This window comes from Dipodomys spectabilis, unplaced genomic scaffold, assembly GCF_019054845.1.
Source record: "Dipodomys spectabilis isolate Male_0828 unplaced genomic scaffold, ASM1905484v1 ptg000132l, whole genome shotgun sequence".
Lineage (NCBI taxonomy): Eukaryota > Metazoa > Chordata > Mammalia > Rodentia > Heteromyidae > Dipodomys > Dipodomys spectabilis.
In genome coordinates this window covers 754,956-774,740 of record NW_024870809.1, presented here as the reverse complement: position 1 = coordinate 774,740, position 19,785 = coordinate 754,956, and the positions used below count along the sequence as shown (strand labels likewise).

General features: G+C 39.1%; 1 non-coding gene and 1 pseudogene across 1 annotated transcript; both read right to left on the bottom strand.

The window, feature by feature from the left end:
- Positions 1-4,726: 4,726 nt before the first annotated feature.
- Positions 4,727-5,183, bottom strand: LOC122116401 (annotated as a pseudogene).
- A 13,938-nt stretch (positions 5,184-19,121) lies between these two features.
- LOC122116422 lies at positions 19,122-19,233 on the bottom strand. Its single transcript, XR_006148965.1, has one exon. It is a non-coding gene; the product is annotated as a U6 spliceosomal RNA (small nuclear RNA).
- Between the last annotated feature and the right edge of the window lie 552 nt (positions 19,234-19,785).

Here is a 19,785-nt window from a genome sequence, read left to right as displayed (position 1 = left end):
CACACACACGTGTGTGTGTATAAACATCCCTTAATATATGTATACACTATGTGTATAAACCTCCAACATACCCCCACCACACACACATGTGTTGTCTGTCAGGTATTTATTCTTGTTATGCAGGCGCTGTTACCACTTACCCAGAGCTCCAACCCTGATTTTTCCTGATTATTTTTAACATAAGATATCACTTACTGCTTGTGCACACTCCTGATCATGGTCTATCTATATCAGGCTTCCCAATAGCTGGGGGTGACAATTAGATTTGTGCCACTGCTTCATTGGAAAGCGATCTTTAAAACTTTCTTATGTCCAGGATGGCCTTCAACTATGATGTAAACAAAGCAGATAGGATTACAGGCAGGAGACTCTGGCTTCTTATTAAAAAATTTAATTCAGTATACAATGAACTATAACAAAACCATCACAAAATTCAACTTTAAAGGATGTCATTGAGAATGATTTCTTCGATACTTTATGCTTGTTTATTCCTTGTGTTTTGTTTTATTTTGGAATAGAATTCTGCTATGTAGTATATAGGCCATGTACCTTGTGATTCTCCTCCCTCAGTGTCCAAATTGTTGAGATTACAGGTTTGTTCCTAGGTACTCTGTTTCACCTATATTTTCAGTTATTTACAGGGTACATATGTCATTATGACAAGAATATTTATGTTGATGGATCACCAGCAAAGCCTTCACAAAATATTGTTGAATGTGATGTGGTTATTATCTATAAATAAATTAAATTATTCAAGTATTGGAATGAAAGTGTATTACCATACTCATAGTTATTTTATGTGAAGAAAATTGATATGTATATATATAATCATATATTCATGCAAAAATGGATAATGATATGAACCACTTTGTTACTGCTTACATTCCTTATGGAATCATTTAACAAATGCTTGTTGAATACCCACTAACATGCTAAACACCATATTAGTGCTTTAGATACAGTAATGAATAAAACAACTATGAATTGTGTTGTTATAGAGATTACATTATGCCATGATGATACTGACAAGAAACATGTGCATCAATCAATGTGCAGGTGTGTGACAGTAATTGAAAATCCTTCTGTAGACACAGCTTTATAGTAAGCTGTCATGCAAGTGATATCTATACTGAAACAAGGTGAAAATGTAGTATTTATGAATCAGGCTTTGCTAACTACGTGCAAGAAAGCTAAAAGGGCATTTCCAAGGAATTGTGATGCTGAAACTTAGTCATGGAAGAGAATCCATGTTGAAATTGAACTGTTGGCAAAGGCTACATCATACATGCTTGTGCAGATACTTATTAAGAAGTCTTAGTTTATTCAAAATGCATTAGAAAACCCTGAAGAGTTTAAAAGAGGGCTATTTAATTCAGTCACTATATTCAGGGTTATTCTCATTACCCCACGTAGAATGTAAAAATTCAAAGGAAGTCAAGAGTCTGATTTGGAGGCTTTCATTGCAGTACATGTAATGACATTAGAATACAGAGAGATTTTGGAATTGAAATACACTGAATTTCATGATGAGTGTCAAGTGGGCCAGAAAAGAAGGAAAGAGATGCCTTGTTATGAGCAACTGAGCATTTGGCACTGTTATTTATTGTGATATGGAAAATTTGTGTAAGGAGTGTTTAGGAAGAATGTTAAAGAAATTGAGAGTGTGTTAAGTTGAGGATGCCTGGGAGACATCCTACTCGATATTCTAACTTCCTGAACAAGCCTTGGTGATTTGAGCAATTGTCATAGTGGTTGTTTTATAAGAAAATTCCCTTCTCCAGAAGATGTGCTTTTCATAGCCATCTCTGATAAAGCCAGTTTCATTTGTAATAGGAAAACTGCATTTATAAATTGTGTAAAAATTTTGCAGGACTCTAAGCACACAGTATACAGACACTATAGGCAGTATGTAGTGTTGGACACTGGAAACTATAACCATAGACTGCAATTGGGCCTTGAATTCAGTATACAAGGTCAATTATAGTTTGAAAGTTCATGGGAATGAGTTTCAGAGAAAGAAATAGTTTGCTCCAATTTTTATGTCTACTCATGGCAGTGATGTATTTGGAAGGAATAAACGTATTTAAGCACTACTGTTCATAGTCATTTGCTTTACCTATTTTTAGATGCTTATCATGGCATAACACATACAGATTTTAACCATTTTTAAAGTACACAATTCAGTACTAACCACTTTTTACACTAGCTTAATTGATTTGGAGTAAGTTATTAATCATTCTGAACAGATCTATTTGTTAAAGATCTCAATGTGGAAATGATACAAAGACTTATACACTGCAGAATTTTTAAAAATGTATCTTTATGTAGCAATGATAGTGAATATGATTTAGCTGAACAATAATATGAATAAATTACTTAGTCATAATTGAGAGTGATAGAAGGAAGCTACAATATATATAATATGATTTTTCTTATCTAATATTAAAATATCAAATTAAATGCAAATTACTTTAGTATTGAAAGATAAATAATCTGATTTAAAAATAAAATGCAGAATTGCAACTATCTAAAGAGGAGAGAGAATGGAGAAGTCAGATTTCCAGTGCTAGAATTTATAGCACCAAGTATTAACAGAGCTGAGACATCATATTGTAATGATATGATCATGCCACCAAATGTACTGCTATAAATCTTTGTGCACTGAACAAGGTTGTGTGTGTATGTGTGTGTGTGTGTGTGTGTGTGTGTGTGTGTGTGAGAGAGAGAGAGAGAGAGAGAGAGAGAGAGAGGGAAAGAAAGAGAGCTTTAACAGACTGATTTATGTAGAAATTGCAGTAGGAGATTTTTACACATATCTCTCTGATCAAGCATACATCAATATAGCAAGTATTTAAAAAGCCAAAAATTATGCAATTAACAAGTCTGATCTAACACACACATATACATATTCCTTTAGAGAATGTGTATGGTTTTAAAGATTAGATACAATATTTACAAAAATTTACTATGTGCTAGATCCTGAAAGATATTTAAATTTTAAAGAACTGATATCTTTCTCTGAATACATTATAGCTAAAACATAAATTTTATATACATATGTGCATGCATACCATATGCTTTAGAGATTAAAGTATAAGTGACTAAATTACTTAAAGAATAAAAAGTAAACCATAAAGGTAATAATACCAATTTAATACTAGATTGTAATAGAAGAAAATTCCAGATAATATGCATCTGGGTTCACTTTCCCATGCCTCCTCTTATAAATTAAAAATATAAAATAATAGAACATGTCTAGAGATTAAAAGATATCTAGCCAAGATATTTAACAAAATTAGAACTGCACTTTTCTTTCTGAGTATTAAAGTGGGGAATGAAAGGGAATTGAAATTCTTTCACAAGGGTCTGTAACTGGCTATGATATAGAAGAAATAGAAAATATTTAAGATCTTACTTAAGCTGAGCACTGATTAAAATAATTTCTACCTCTCAGTATATTAGAAATACTTCACAAAAAGAAATGTAAAAATAAAATATGGCAAGGTAGATGCCTGGAACATAAAAGAATGCAGACATTTTTGTTTTCTGGTGGGAATAAGAGATAGTAAATGTAAATATTAGGCTTTTATAGAAATTTACTTTCTAGAAACAAGGGATAGCTTTTGAAATCAGAAGGTACTTTTAAACTGATACATTCTCTAAGAAGATGGCCAGTGTCAGACATTTTATGTTATTTTTTTTTTTGCAGGATCTACAAATAATTTTATTGAAATTGAACAAATAACAACAGTCTTCCTATGCTGGGGGTCACCCACCCCAAGCCATTTCCCATACCCCAGAAGCACAAAGCTTACACAATAAAGAATTAAAAAAAAAAGAAGTCATCTTTATATAGAAATCAGACTCTGCCCCAACATCATCCTGGAACTAGATTATTTACAAACCTTCACATTTTAAGTATTCCTTTTATGGTCTTTCCCTCCTTTCTGTCCCTACCAAGGGGCTCCAGTACTTTTCCTTGAGTGATCCTGAAGAGGTGAAGAGATTTCAGGGGAATGGGTGGTTGGGTTCCTTATAGTGGCACCAGCTCTACTGTGTTGTTCACCGCACTGGACAGTCCCTCTCAAACAGGGTAAAAGGAGCTGGTGGAAAGGCAAGGGAGATAGGACAGAACAGATGGCTTGGGACACCTCCCCACAGGCACGGCCCATCCTGACCCTGGCTTGCACCCTTTTATCTGGGGAGGAGGGCAAAACTAGTTGCAGGGGGGAGGGATCAGCCTAGCCTTCCTTGAAGGAAGATGCCTCCAACACCAGTATCCATTCCTATAAACAGTAAACTGTCCATCCTAGAGTGGGAACAAGTGGCAGGTAGGCAGGAAGAATCAGGCCGGTGTTGCCCCCACCTCTGTCCAATACAAGAGGAATCGAGGTAGCAAACGGCTGAAATGCTCCAACTAGGGGTTAAGTGAAGTGAGGGAAGGAAGTTCCCACGTGTGTTCAGCCCCCACAGCCCAGGGGCTGGAAGAAGGCAGACTTTGCTTGTAAAGTGCTGTAGCTTCTAGCAGGGTTGGGCCCTAGGCAAGCTTGGAAGAAAGCAGGCCAAGCAAGGAACCTGCAACCAAGCATTCTTGACTGGCATATGGCCTGCCATGATTCTTGCAGGGGTGGTTTGGGGTAGACTGGAAACTTTGCCATTAGCTTCACCAGCCACCAACCAGCTCTTGCCCACAGACAAACCATTGCCTGATTAACATCAAGGGACTTGCCCTGCTCACAGCTGAAAGTTCTGGGCCATTGGAGTCTATTCAGGGTTGTAGCCACAGCCTGGACTCCTCCGTGGAAGTCACACTTGAGTTACTTGCTGGGGCAGGGAGTGCTTGTGTCTGCCACCCCCAGGCTCACACCTCATAGAGGATCACAGGGAAATCCACATGGATGCGGGGAGGATCCAGTTTCACGATGCCCTGAGGAATCAGATTCTTATGTACCCAGCTCAGCTTGGCCCGCTTCTGCCCATTCTTGGTGATGATTGTCTCCTCATAGAATTCATGAGCCAGATCTCCATCTTCATCTTAGAACATGGAACCGCCGCACGTGAATACGAAGGGTGGCACCGCACGGGATCAAGGCCGCACCAAAGCTTGCTCAGTGCCCGCCGCCGCCCCCCACTGCCAAGGTGAAGGGCCAAAGGCCCTGAGCTTTGGAGCCGCTGGCGCCCATGTCAGGGCCGCCTGTGCATGGCGGTCCCCGCAGCCGCTCAGCTCTCACAGTGCAGCGGGCACCACCATTCCCAGCCCCTGCCTCCGCTCCATTTTATGTTTTCTTGATACATTCATTTCTGCTTAACTGGTGGATGATTTATGATCCCTTTCTCTACTAAGTCAAGTTGGTCAATTCACCTGGACATAGCTGAAACTGACAGATGGAATGGCTAATTGGACTTGTTTGAGAATGAATTTGGGTTAAGGCTGGTTACTTAAAAAATGCTGGCAAATGTCGACCCTATCGGAAAAATGGCAGAAAGCTTTGGCCATGGGGAGAAGGCTTTCCCATGTCTTTCCTTATTGATGCTCAAATAATAAGGGTATAGGGTTAAGGAATTTGGTCTAAGGACACAAGCCCTTAGCCCAGCTCTACCTTATTCCTGAGAGAAAAGATTGTTTATCACTGTTCAGTGGTAAGTGGATGAGGTAGTATTGGTGAAGGCTTTAGGTGGTAATACACATAAGTTTGCCTAGTTTCCTGCTACTGTGGGTTTGTATATAGTTTACGAATATACTATGACAAAAGACGGCTGGTTTAGTATTCATGGGTGTGGGATCTGCTTTATGAAGAAGGACCACCATCCTCTTTTTGGAACTTTCTTTCTCTCTTGACTTTGTATCTACTTATTTTCCTACACTATGCCAGTTATATTTTCAGGCTTTCCTTATGATTCCTCTTCCTCACATCTGTTGTTAAATGTTTATTTCCTCTGCAGTTTTCCAACTTTTTTTTCTTTTCTATCTCTGTTCTTTCCTGTGGGTGGTCTCACCAGCTTTGATTCATAACCATATTTCTCAGCATATCTTCAGGTATGTTTATAAAGCTGGATATTGTACAAATTATACTAAACTTAATTCATTACACGTGTGACCCTGACTTCATGTTTCCTTACATTTATGTTAATTTTACTGATTAAAGACATTGTTTTATGTATTATGCATCTTTCCTGTCATGCTGAATTTTTACTCATTAAGTAACTCAAGCTATCAATCTAAGAATGATAGTTGATTTCCCTTATTCTCATTATTAAATCATTCTCAAATCCTTGCTTCTATTTCTTCATATTCTTTCCTGCACTTTGTTTTCTATCTACACTCCTCTATCCCGAGTTTGAATTCCTATCCTTTCCTGTCAGCTTTCTATTGGTTTCTATGTCACCCCTGTTCTCCATTTCCAACCCATATTCCATATTTCATTTCCATATTGAGTATTCTTTATAAAATATAACTCAAAGTGATTTCTTTTTTCTTTAAGTTATTTCATCTTTATTTTTGTTTACCCCCTAGTGTCACTGTTTTTCATTTTGGTACCCTATGTCTTGTATATACATTTATCTGATTTGCGAAAGGGAAAAGGAATCACAAAATATTCAGAAAAAGGACAAAGGGTGAACCAATGCAATGTGATATTCACAAGACACTATGTTGGAAATGAACTTTACAAATTGGGGGACAGGAAAGTCGGGAGAAAGGGAAAATGCGACAAAATGAAGGAGGGGTAAAAACGTTTGACAAGAAATGTAGTCACCTTACTTATGTAATGGATATCCCCTCTCTGATATCCCCCTTACAATAAAATTAAATTTAAAAAACTAAAACATAACAATCACATGATGTTTTGGTTAAACATTTTAAAGCCTCTGCATTTTCTGTAATATACTCTACATATTATCATTTGACAAAGATTTTCATAAATGACTCTAACATACCTTTGATTTTTGGCATTGAATCTCTTACTTCCTTATCATGAAAGCTATATCTTAAATCTACTACATTAATTACTCTTCTATGAATTATTACATACAGTATGTGGATAACCCTTAGTATTTTTTCATGCTACTTCATTTGCTTATATTTTCCTTATGATTCTATCCATACACCATTTTTCCAGTTAAAAGGCTAATAGGCCTTCAAGACCTTGCTTCTGTGTGACTTTTCCTCTAATACTTACCTACTTCTGACACCTGTATTTATATATAACTGGTTATGCTTTTTGGTGTTTTGAAACTATATTTGATCTCTTTAGATGTACCAGCATGCTTAGCCCAACCCCAACAAAACCTGGTTTTATTTGAGTGAGATTTGAATATATCATATTTTTAACTAAATCTTTTAATTAAAAAGTGAATCTTCCAGACTTTTTTGATCAGCACACTTAACACTCAAGGAAACATACAAGATGTTTGCATCACTATTCTATCTTAAGAAATAAATTGTGTCAAATCACTGGGTACAACCATACTCTGAAGACTATTTTGACAATAGCTAAGTGTGTCTAGTTTTGCTAATTAAGAACACTGAATTGGAAACCAATTTTAAAGTTAATCACTAAAATATAGAACATTAAGTACCAAAACTGAATGGAAAATGCAGCACAGCAAAGACTTGTGAAACTGATCATAATTGAGCTTCCTCAATACTAAACAAGCCTTTTACTTTCAGAAAATATGAATTTATCTCACCTTGAAGCCATAATTATATAAGGAATGCTACCATGTCTTGAGAAAACAAACAGATAGATACCATAGATAGTGCTTTAATATTGAGAAGTATATGTCTTTGGATTCAATAATTTTGGTGAGTCTTCTCCACATGCTTACTTCCCTTGGTCTTCATTTTGCATTTCTAGGTACCTTGTAGGATATTTTTTCTTTAATTATTACATTTACATATCCTGTCTGAAATCTCAGGAAATTGTATTCAGAGATTAAAATATTTTAGTGATAATTTTCAAATATTCAGATTTATTGCTAAAAGTTAGACCACGTGTGTATTTCTGTACCTACAAAAAAGCTGTCTACTTGGATTTTTATGTAGAAAATCATAGCCTTCCAAATAAAGTCATTTTTTCTAATATATAAATTCTCTTTACAGATGGTGCTTTTTAATGAAATCTGAGCAGATGGAAAGAAAAAGTAACCCTCTGTTACACAATTTCAATAGAGCGGCTTTATCTTATCTTGTTTGGAATGTGCATTTCTATTAAAACATTAACTTACTCTTGAGTTCATTAATTTATACTGAAAAGGTTTCCCATAATTGCCAGGTTATACTTCATCTGGCAGCAGTTTGATTTTGTTAGGCAACATTTTGGCAGTCATTTTTCAATATGCTTTATCTTTACAAGAATATTAACCAGTTTTCTCTACATGTATAGAGAATCAAAATGTGTTAGAGCAGGATGAACAAATTTTTTGGTAGGCAAAGTTTCTGATAACAGAATAAAAACTGTTCTATTTTAGTAATTGTAGAGACTATTGAGACTACTACTTCTTGGTTTATCTCATATTCTGCCCTGGCCACTTTTCCCACAAAATATATTGGTCATCCTCATGTCTGAAATGTTTTTTTCATTAGGATGATAATGTATCTATCTTTTCTCTCATGACTAGTTGATTGCATTTTCTTATCCTTCCACCTAGAAAGACACCAGATGCGATGATTAAATTGAGGAAGCACACTAATAATATGGAATGAGGTTATGATCCAAGAATATGCTGTAAAGAGTAATGAATTAAGAAATTTAGTAGAACAATGCCAAAGTGGTGGTAGGAGACCAAATCTAAATTGAAAGACCCCCGAAGACTTGGGGTGTCCTTCAATCAGAAGAGACCCTTCCCCAAGGAACAACGAGACCACTTGTGCGGATGCAATCAGCAAGAGGTTTATTCGGGCATGCCTCGGCTCCCAGGTGCACTCAACCACGAGATCCACAAGGTTCGGGTCAAGTGTCTGAGAACCGGTTACACGGGTACCCGGGGCGACAAAGTCTGTCGGAAGACTTGCGCGCCCCGAATGCTTGAAAGCACCCTCTTTTTATGGACAGCAGAAGCGAGGTTACAGAAGCGAGATGCGTGGTTACAGGGGGATGATTGGTTAATTTCAAATTACGCTCAGGGTGAGGATTGGTCAGGTTAAGCTAGCCAGATGGGGTAGGTGGGGTTGGGGGAAGGCTGACGTGTCGGTACTTGCCCGGACAAGTCTGTGCGGGTCGTTATGCACCGAAACTGTTCGTTCCCTAATTTTGACAAGTGATTTACTACATCCTGCCCTACCCCGCTATCAGGGTTAAGTGTTACAGGAAGGAATGTGTTGGTCGGCTATTTTACCGGAATGCCTGGTTTTAAGGCATGTACTAGGGTCAGGCTAGGGTCTGCAGGCGGTGACTCAGAGGCTCGAGGTTTCGTTTCCTGGTTAGCGGCCTGCACTTATCCTGCCCCACCACCCCCTTAGGTATGCAGGGTAAGGGGCAGCAATTTTCTTGGGGTACCTAGTGGGCAAGCACGGGCTGGGGTCTTTCATTCCCCCATTTCCTTTTGCCTGAATGAAATCCTTCATTCACCCGACGTTTCCTCCGTTAATTTAAGCTGATGATATTGTTGGGTTAGTACTAGGGCCTGTACGACCGATAGTCGGTCTTTTACAAATTGTATCAGGCGATTTATAATGCAGGGACCTAAGGTAAGAATTAGTGGTCCCATTAGGGAGGATAACAGGGTAGCGAACCATGGGGACTTGTTCCATGATCCTTTGTACCAGCTGTACTTGTAAGCTCCAATTTTAAGACATACTCATACCATTTGCTACATACTTAAACTTTCTGAGGTTTGTCTTCTTTAAAGACAATTCTTACTTTTCAAATCCTTTCTTATCCAAAGTGGATATCAATTTTTTCCCCAATTTCTTTCCCAAGGCTTTCTTTACTACCTTCTTTACAATCCCTTTTCCAAGGCTTTCTTTACCACCCTCTTTCTTTACAATCCCTGAGCATCTTTGTAGCTGTAGTTTAAAACTGCACAATTTTCCTTTTGCTTGCGGAACCTTTATCTTAGAACAGCCTTAAGGCACCACTGTGATGTAGAAGCTTGCTAGATTTTAAGGCTAAGAGTATTACCTCCATTGATAACACACTCAGGTTATTACCATACCAGAGCCAAACTAGGCTGTGACCATAGAGTGGATTTCCAGTCACTATGCACTGAAGTGCCTAAGACAAGTAAGCCAGTGATATCCTTGTCCCCAATATCCACTGTGGGAAGAGAGGGTTTTTGGATATCACCCAAAAGAATGTCCGACAAGATCTTAGATTTAGCAGCAGTCAACCAGGAAGCAGACTGAGGTGATGGAATCTTTAGGCAGGAGTTTCTCCAGGTGGCTGTCAGGCAGTCGTTGAACTTTAACCATTAGGGTATGCAGCAGCAGCAGCAACAGGATCTCTCAGTGGCTCCAAGGGACTGTCACACCTCATGCTGGGCTGTAAATTCCTACACAGACTGGTTAAGGATACATTGCATAGGCTTGGCAGGCTTTGATCCTGCTGGTTTTTAAGATGTTTAAACAATAGCCCAGGACAATTTACCAAAATCACAACTTTTTTACTAACCAGATATTTTTGTAAATAGACACAGAAGGCTCAGAAGGCTTAGTCTTGTAACCATCTCTGACAGATGCAGTCTCCACACCTTGCATACCTACAACAGTTAACACTATTTTTTTATGCCTTTTTTTTTTTTTTTCTTGATCTTAAAAATGGGGGTAGAAGGGCGAAGTCAATCTTCTGTAACTTCTTCAAGCTGACTTTAGGGGCGTTGATCTTACCTAGCCAGGAACCTATAACTTTAGCCTATTTTACAAAGAGGCTATCAGGGTTAGATGTCATTAGGAACAATATTTAAGCTTTGACAACTGCACAGACCTTTTCTCCGGCTACAGCAGTGTAGCTTGTTTAGCACTCTGGTTTGCAAAAGCATCTTCCTAGATGGCTTAGGAATGTGATCTCAACAATGCCTAAGATGCCTAAGTTACCTTTGCAGGCCTTTAGACAGATATCAATAGAAACACACTCAGGTTTGCAAACTTTTTCCTGAGCAAATGAACTTCATGTAACTAGTGTCAGCCAATCAATTAAAGCTTTTTGGCACATAAAGGGGTTGAGATTTAAACTATCCCCCACATTTTATAACATTAGCTTTTTACTATCATAGAGGACTGGCAAGTTCCTGTCTCTTACAAGGTAGTCATGAACATTAGGCATGCTTCCAAACTATCTTCCTATGACCTCCCGGCTCTGACCAGTTTTGAAAGGCCACGCACAAATGACACTAGGATCTGACATTTCTGCCATCCAAGCAGTGGCTTACTGCCTCTGGATGCTCCTCCATTGCTTTTGTCCCAAGAGTGTCTTCTCCACATTGGGATAAATGCCTTATTGGCATTTCCCTTTAGCTGGTTGCTGGACTCGAACTCAGGGCCTGAGCACTGTCCCTCAGCTCTACAGCTCAAGGCTAGCACTCTGCCACTTTGAGTCCCAGACTCGGGGCTTGAATGCTGTCCCCTAACTCTTCAGTCCAGGGCTAGTACTCTGCCACTATGAGTCTCGAGCTTGGGGCTTGAGTACTGTCCCCTGACTCTTTAGTCCAGGGCTAGTACTCTGCTGGCTGAATAGAGGTGACAGTCTCACAGGGACCTTTTTCTGCCCGGGCTGGCTTCGAACCAGTTTGCAGATCAATGCGTCTTATAAAAGGCCACTTTACTCCAATTAAAAGCAACAAGGTGGTCAACATAGAAGTAGCTTTTAAGCATGCTCTTACCTGAAACTTATTAAGAGTCAAAGTTACATCTGACAAACTTGTAAGAATCCTCTGTGCTTTGCTCTGGGCTTGCTGGAAACTTAAAAAAACCTATAAGAGCAAGCTAGAATAGCAATTATTTTGGTAATTTTAATTTTTCCCTTTGTGCACATTGAGGCCAATGTCAAGAACAATTTTACATTTAAACTTTATATCCCAAAATTCATTTTTAATTAATTTTTTTAAAAGCCTCTTATTAATCACCTTTAATATTTTATACTTTAGTTTTTATTTGCGTTTTGAAAAGATCCCTTGAAATCTTGAGGCCAAGTGTCACTCATTGCCTCTTGGTTGCTTGTTTTAAGGCAGACACACATTAAGATTTTTAAACTCAAATGACAATTGTTCCTTAATGCAAAAATTACAGTCACCTTTACTATACCCCAAAGCTAGTCTTAACACCTTTATAACTTTTAAAAACATCCTAATCGTAAAACATAATTGAAAGTAAGCCACATTATACAAATAACTTTTTGTGTTAACACATCCAAGGGGAAGTTTTAGCAATACTAATCAGGTCATCACATCACTCATTTTAACCATCATGTTTTCAGTGTCTGACTGCAGAGAAAAGAGAGAACAAAGATGGGCCATTCGGCCCCTTCTATGGAATGGGCATGCACCCAATCTGACTCTTTAGGGTTAGATGAACTGCGTTTGTGCCAGCTTACCCTCTTTCACCCTGCGTGGACTCCTCCCAGGGCCTGTCCCACCATGCATGGCCAGCTGAACTGCACTTCTGCTTGTTCACCCCTTACCCCTAAAGATAGGTCTTCTGTTGGTTTCTAAGTTTTTCTCCATCTCTTCTCTTGGTTCTCGAATGAAATACAGTTTTAGACAGACAGAACAGGTAACATCTTTGACAGTGTTAAACTAACCTTTACATTTAAATTTCTAATATTTATCCCCAAATTTTAGCCAAGGGAATTAGATCCCAAACAGCCAATGCATTTTTGTTAAGCCAGATAACTTGATTACAGAATAAACAGTCTTATGCATTTTAAAACATTAGTCTTTTAAAATACCAGATTTTCTAATTTGCAAGTTAAAGAATCTTTACAAAGCCATTTAAAACAATGTGAAGATTTTTTAAAATCTTTGGTAATGTCCAAACCTCATAACCTTTTGAATTTTAAATTTAAACTCACCCAATTGTTACAGCATGCTGACAATTCTTATCTTTGAACATGTTCACAGACACACACAAAGCACTCACACAGATCTTAAAGCGCGCAAAAATCAAAATCAGTTGTACGTACACCTTTTAAAGTTCTTAAACAAAAATTTAAGACAGTATTTCTTTTTAACTAGGTACCTTTGTTGGGCTTTATTTTCCCAGAGCTTGCTTATCTAGCAAGGCAATTCACTAATTAGTCTTTTGAATCCCTTTTGTAGGAGGAGGGCTGGGGGAGGGGGTCACCTAAAACTAAACTGTCCAGATTTTTACATCGTCAGGACTAGTTGAAAAAGTCCAAACCAGGCACACAGCCTTTTACACCCTTCCTGCTGGCAGTCTGCACAAAGAGAAAATTGCAGCCTGAGGCTTGAAGGGAACCAAACTAGCCCAGTAACCTTCCATGCCTCACAGGGAGGGTGGGCGTAGCAGGTCTGTGACCCAGCCCAGCTGGAACTTTTATTCCCCCAGAGATGTTTAACTAAATAACAAAAACACAGATAAACACAAAAACCAAGGATCCACATTTAAAACTGGTACCAATTCTAAAACAAAACTAGACAAAAACTGAAGGCTGAGTTGGGGACTAATGAGCCCCAGTTTATCCCTACTGGAACTCTGTGCTGTTCTCACTCAGCAAGCTGAATCCAGAGGCTGCTGATTGAGCCTGCCACACTCACCCAGAACTTTCCTACCCCAGAAAACATAAAACAAACACACACTAAAGTTAACAATACAACCAAGTGGCCACAAAGACAAAATGAAGTCTCAGTGAATGGGGCAACTTCTCACCACCATTCACTTACCAGGGGACTCAAACCCCCTATTTACCTCCAGAGGATTTTTTTTTTTTTCTTTTCTTTTTTTTTTTTTTAGATTCCTGCAGACGTTGACCCAGGGGCCTTCCAAGGTGGAGAATTCCCAGTCATCTGGGGCAAGGGAAAAGAAAAATCCCTAGCGGCCGTCCCCTCAGACTGACAGGTTCTCCCCCACGCTCAGACCCCCTGAGCCAAGGCCCAAGGCTGAGATCTAACTGGAGCCACTCACAGGTGGTCAGTGGCAATTTCATAATTGACAAACAAGCAAGTTCCTAAAACCTGACAATCTAGGCTCAGGCTGTCCTTCCAGTGCTGTAAAGTAAGGCTAAGGGGGGTTGTGACAGTCTGTCCCATGCTTAGATTTTAACAAACACAAAAACAATACTGACAACACTTAGAACATTTAGCTTCGCTGCGCGTTTTTGCTAACAAACTGAAAGCAAAACCTGATGGAGACTTTATTGAGAGTCCGGATCTCTCGTCTCCCCTGATGAACCACGCGTCCAAGAGGACTGGGTTCCCTGACGGGCCACTTTTTCAGGCCACCCTGATGAGCCACTTTTTCAGGCTCGCAGAAGCCCCCAAGACGTCTCCTGGGGACCGCGGTCGGGAGTACGAGCTCGTCAGCTCCTCCACGGGTCCGCCTGATACAGACGAGAATGGCCGAACTCACCAGATTCGCAAGCGCACAGAAATTGGCCACACAAGACTTCAGACAGCTTACAGACAGCACACAGACGACACACAGACGCTGGCCAGCTTACCTCCCGGAAATGGGTCGGTGGTCCCTGGGTGGGGGTCTCTATCCCGGACGAGCCCCCAGATGAAAGACCCCCGAAGACTTGGGGTGTCCTTCAATCAGAAGAGACCCTTCCCCAAGGAACAACGAGACCACTTGTGCGGATGCAATCAGCAAGAGGTTTATTCGGGCATGCCTCGGCTCCCAGGTGCACTCAACCACGAGATCCACAAGGTTCGGGTCAAGTGTCTGAGAACCGGTTACACGGGTACCCGGGGCGACAAAGTCTGTCGGAAGACTTGCGCGCCCCGAATGCTTGAAAGCACCCTCTTTTTATGGACAGCAGAAGCGAGGTTACAGAAGCGAGATGCGTGGTTACAGGGGGATGATTGGTTAATTTCAAATTACGCTCAGGGTGAGGATTGGTCAGGTTAAGCTAGCCAGATGGGGTAGGTGGGGTTGGGGGAAGGCTGACGTGTCGGTACTTGCCCGGACAAGTCTGTGCGGGTCGTTATGCACCGAAACTGTTCGTTCCCTAATTTTGACAAGTGATTTACTACATCCTGCCTTACCCCGCTATCAGGGTTAAGTGTTACAGGAAGGAATGTGTTGGTCGGCTATTTTACCGGAATGCCTGGTTTTAAGGCATGTACTAGGGTCAGGCTAGGGTCTGCAGGCGGTGACTCAGAGGCTCGAGGTTTCGTTTCCTGGTTAGCGGCCTGCACTTATCCTGCCCCACCACCCCCTTAGGTATGCAGGGTAAGGGGCAGCAATTTTCTTGGGGTACCTAGTGGGCAAGCACGGGCTGGGGTCTTTCAAAATAAATCTGATGAGAGCTTGCAAAGGTATGTGTTCATATACCACACACATATGTAGCACTTTTTATAGGTCTTAAAGAAATAAGTAGACAAAATACAGAAAGCACAATTATTCTTCTAAAACTGTTTGGACTATTGAAAACAGAAAAAGATTAAAAAGCATAATTAAATACAAATACATATAATGTACTTGAGGGCTAAAAGACTATAGTAGTCAATTGGAACAAGTTTCGTTTCTTTTTTGTCTGTAGGTCCTAAACAAGAAATAACAGATACAATTTTCTACAGAAGCAACAAAGTTACAGTTTGCATAACTGAAGTCAGAAAGCACTGAAATATAGTAGAGAATAGTGATGGTTGAATGGAAGTGGAGAAACATGTATTAACTGTGTATACAAATATGTATATACGGTTTAAATGGGGGAAGTTCCAGTTTAAGTAGATCTGATATTTGTCTTGTGAAAATATAGTGTTCGCACACTTTATGTGATCATTTTTAGTAAATATACCTTTATTCTTTTATTTATTATTTTTTATCAAAAATGTTGCTCCGAGGGGTTACAGTTACATGAGTAGGGTAATGAATACATTTCATAGCAATCATTGTTACCTCCTCCTTTATTTTCCCCCTACCATCACTTCCCTCCCCGTCTCCCCAATTGGTCCAGACCCCCCCCCGACATTGTAATGTTCATTTTCAATATAGTGTCCTGTAATCTTGTTGTCACAATGAATCAGCTTGCATCCCCATTTAAGCTTCTGCAATATCATTTCCCCTCCCCAAATTTCAGAAATGAATATACAAGGTGCAGAACACCAGCATCAAATCCAGGGAAAAAAAGTTATACCATAGGGGAAGAACAAAAGAATCACATAGTGCATTGTAAGTACTAGCAGGAAAAGAAACTCTTGTGTCCCTGTCTTGGGGTACATTTTGTTTAACATTATCTCATGTGGTCGTATGTACATAGCCTTTGACCTTCTCTGCTTGTCCTAGACATGTAATTGTCACTGCAAACAAGGGAAACCATGGGACCTATGTTTCTTTGGGCCTGGCTTACTTCACTTAATATAATTTTTTTCTAAAGTCTTTCCATTTCCTAATGAAAGAGGCAATGCCATTCTTTCTGATGGAGGCATAGAATTCCATTGTATGTATATCCCACATTTTCTTGATCCATTCATCTACTGAGGGTCATCTGGTTGGTTCCATATCTTAGCTATGGTAAATAATGGCTAGTGAATAGCTTGTCCCAACCTGTGGGCTTTCTATTGATCTTGCTAGCTATGTCCTTTGCCATGCAGAAACTCTGCAGTTTCATGCAATCCCATTTCTCCAAACTTTCTTTAATTTGTTGTGTTTCTGGGTCTCTATTAAGAAAATTTCAACCTGTGCCAAGGAGCCCTAGAGTTTCTCATATTCCTTCCTCTAATGTTTTCATGGAGTCTGCTTTTATTTCGAGGTCTCTGATCCATTTGGAGTTGATTCTGGTGCCGGGTGATATATATGGATCTGGTTTAATTTTCTACAAGTGTTTAACCAGCAACATTTACTGAGAAGACTGTCTTTCTTCCATTCTGTTTCTTTACCTCCCTTGTCAAAGATTAGGTGACTATAGGTCTGTGGGTTCATTTTTGGGTCTTCAGTCCTATTCCATTAGTCCTCAGGTCTGTTTTGATTACTCTGGCTTGGTAGTAGAGTTTGAAATTTGGAATTGATATTAGTCCAGCGCTGTTCTTTCTACTAAGGATTATTTTTGCTCTTCGGGGTCTTTTATTGTTCCATTTTAATTTTTGGATTGCTTCTTCTATTTCATTGAAGAATGAGGTTGGGATGTTGATAGGTATCACGTTGAATTTGTAGATAGCCTTTGGCAGTATTGCCATTTTCATGATGTTAATCCTCCCAATCCAGGAGCATGAGAGGATTTTCCACTTGCTTAGTTCTGCTTTAATTTCCTTTTTCATGTTTTTAAAGTTTTCATTGTATAGGTCCTTCACCTCTTTTGTTAACTCCTAAATATTTAATTTTTTTGTGGTGCTATTACAAAAAGGGTTACTTTCCTAATTCCGGCCGTGCTCTTCTCATTTTTGGCATACAAGAAAGCCATTGATTTCTGAGGGTTGATTTTATACCCTGCTATTTTGCTAAAGTTTCTGATCAGCTCAAGTAACTTGGGAGTGGAATCCATTGGGTTCTTTAAATACAAGATCATGTCATCTGCAAAGAAACAGAGTTTTACTTCATCCTTCCCTCTTTGGATCCTCTTTATGTCTGCATCTTGTCTTATTGCTGTATCTAAGCATTCTAATACTAGGTTGAAGAGTAGTGGAGAGAGTGGACACCCTTGTTTCATTCCTGAATTTAGAGGAAATAGCTTTAACTTTTCGCCATTAAGTCTGGCTGTAGGTTTGTCTATATAGATTTTGTTATATTTTGGAATGTTCCATGGATTCCTAGTTTTTCCAGAGCCTTCGTCAGAAAGGGGTGTTGGATTTGTCAAATACTTTTTCGGTATCTATTGAGGTAACCATATGGTTCTCATCCTTGCTCTTGTTAATATGATGAATTACATTAATTGCTTTGTGAATATTGAATCAGTGTTGCATCCCTGAAATGAATTGTCTTTGATTGTAGTGTATTATTCTTTTGATGAGTTGTTGAAGTCGATTGGCCAAGATTTTGTTGAGAAATTTTGCATCAATATTCATAAAAGAAATGGGTCTATAGTTCTCTTTCTTTGATGCGTCCCTGCCTGGTTTTGTGATGGGGGTTATGCTGGCTTCATAAAAAGAGTGTGGCAATGAATTTTTGCTTTCAGTTTCATTAAAGAGATGGAGGAGTATTGGTTTGAGTTCTGCTTTGAAGGCCTTGTAGAATTCAGCTGTAATTCATCTGGACCTGGACTTTTCTTGGGTGGGAGTTCCTTTATTGCTGCTTCTATTTGTATGCTTGATATGGGTCTATTAAGTTGTTTTAAATCAACTTGGTTTAGTTTGGGCATGTCAATATTTGCTAGAAATTTGTCCATATCTTTTAGATTCTCAAATTTATTAGCCTAAAATTTGAGAAGTATCCCCCTGTTATATTCTGAATCTTGGCTGTTTCTGTATTGATGTTTCTGTTCTCACCTCTGAGTTTGTTTATTTGGGTGGTTTCCCTTTTTGTCTCATAAGATTTGCTAAGGGTCTGTCAATTTTACTAATTTTTTCAAACAACCCTTTGTTTTGTTAATCCTTTCTATAGTTTTTTGGGCTCTAATTCATTTAATTCAGCTTTAATTTTAATTATTTGTTTCTGTCTACTGGCTTGGGGTTTAGCTTGTTGTTCTTTTTCAAGGAGCTTTAGGTGCTTCATTAAATTGCTGGGTTCAGATCTTTCCAATTCATTTATGTAGGAACTCAGAGCTATAAACTTGCCTCTGAGTACTGCATTTGCTGTGTCCCAGAGGAGCTGATAATTTGTGTGATCATTTTTGTTGAAAGTCATGAACATTTGAATTTCCTTTCTAATCTCTTCCATGACCCACTGGTGGTTCAACATTGTGTTGTTCAGCCTCCATGTGTTACAGGATTTCCTTTGGTGGCTTTTGGTGTTGAATTCTGGTCTGAGAGAATGCAGGGTATAATATCGATGTTTCTGAATTTGGTCAGGTTTTCTTTGTGACCTAATGTGGTCCGTTTTGGAGAATATTCCACATACTGCTGAGAAGGTGAAAAATATGGAAGGGTTCATGAATTTGCACGTCATCCTTGCACAGGGGCCATGCTAATCTTCTATGTATTGTTCCAATTTTAGAATATCCCTTTATTTTTGTCAGTCATGTGACTTGAACTCAGGGCCAGAGCACTGTTCATGAGCAATTTTCCTCAAGCCTTGTGCTCTACTACTTTGACCCACAGCTCCACTTAGATTTTTGAGTGATTAATTGGAGATAAGGGTCTCATATAGACTTTTCTGCCTGGGATGTCTTTGAACTGCAATCCTCAGATATCAGCCTCCTGAGTATCTAGGATTACAGGTGTAAGCCACTGGTACCCTTAGTAAAAATGCTTTTAAAACACTGTTTACCCTGTGAAAAATGAACTTACTATGGATAAAGTCTGACATTTAAGACCTGAGATGCTTTAAGTCCCTAATGAACAGACTTCAAAACATTGGTATAGATGTGATTTTCTACATAAGACCCCAAATGCACAGGAAATACAAGCAAAATTTTACAACTGTGAATATGTCAAACAGAAAAGATTATGCACAATAAAGGAAATCATCTGCTGGGTGTAGGTGGCAGTTCATGCCTATAATCCTAGCTACTAAGGAGGCTGAGGTCTGAAGATCACAGTTCAAAGCCAGACCAGGCAGGAAAGTCTGTGAGATTC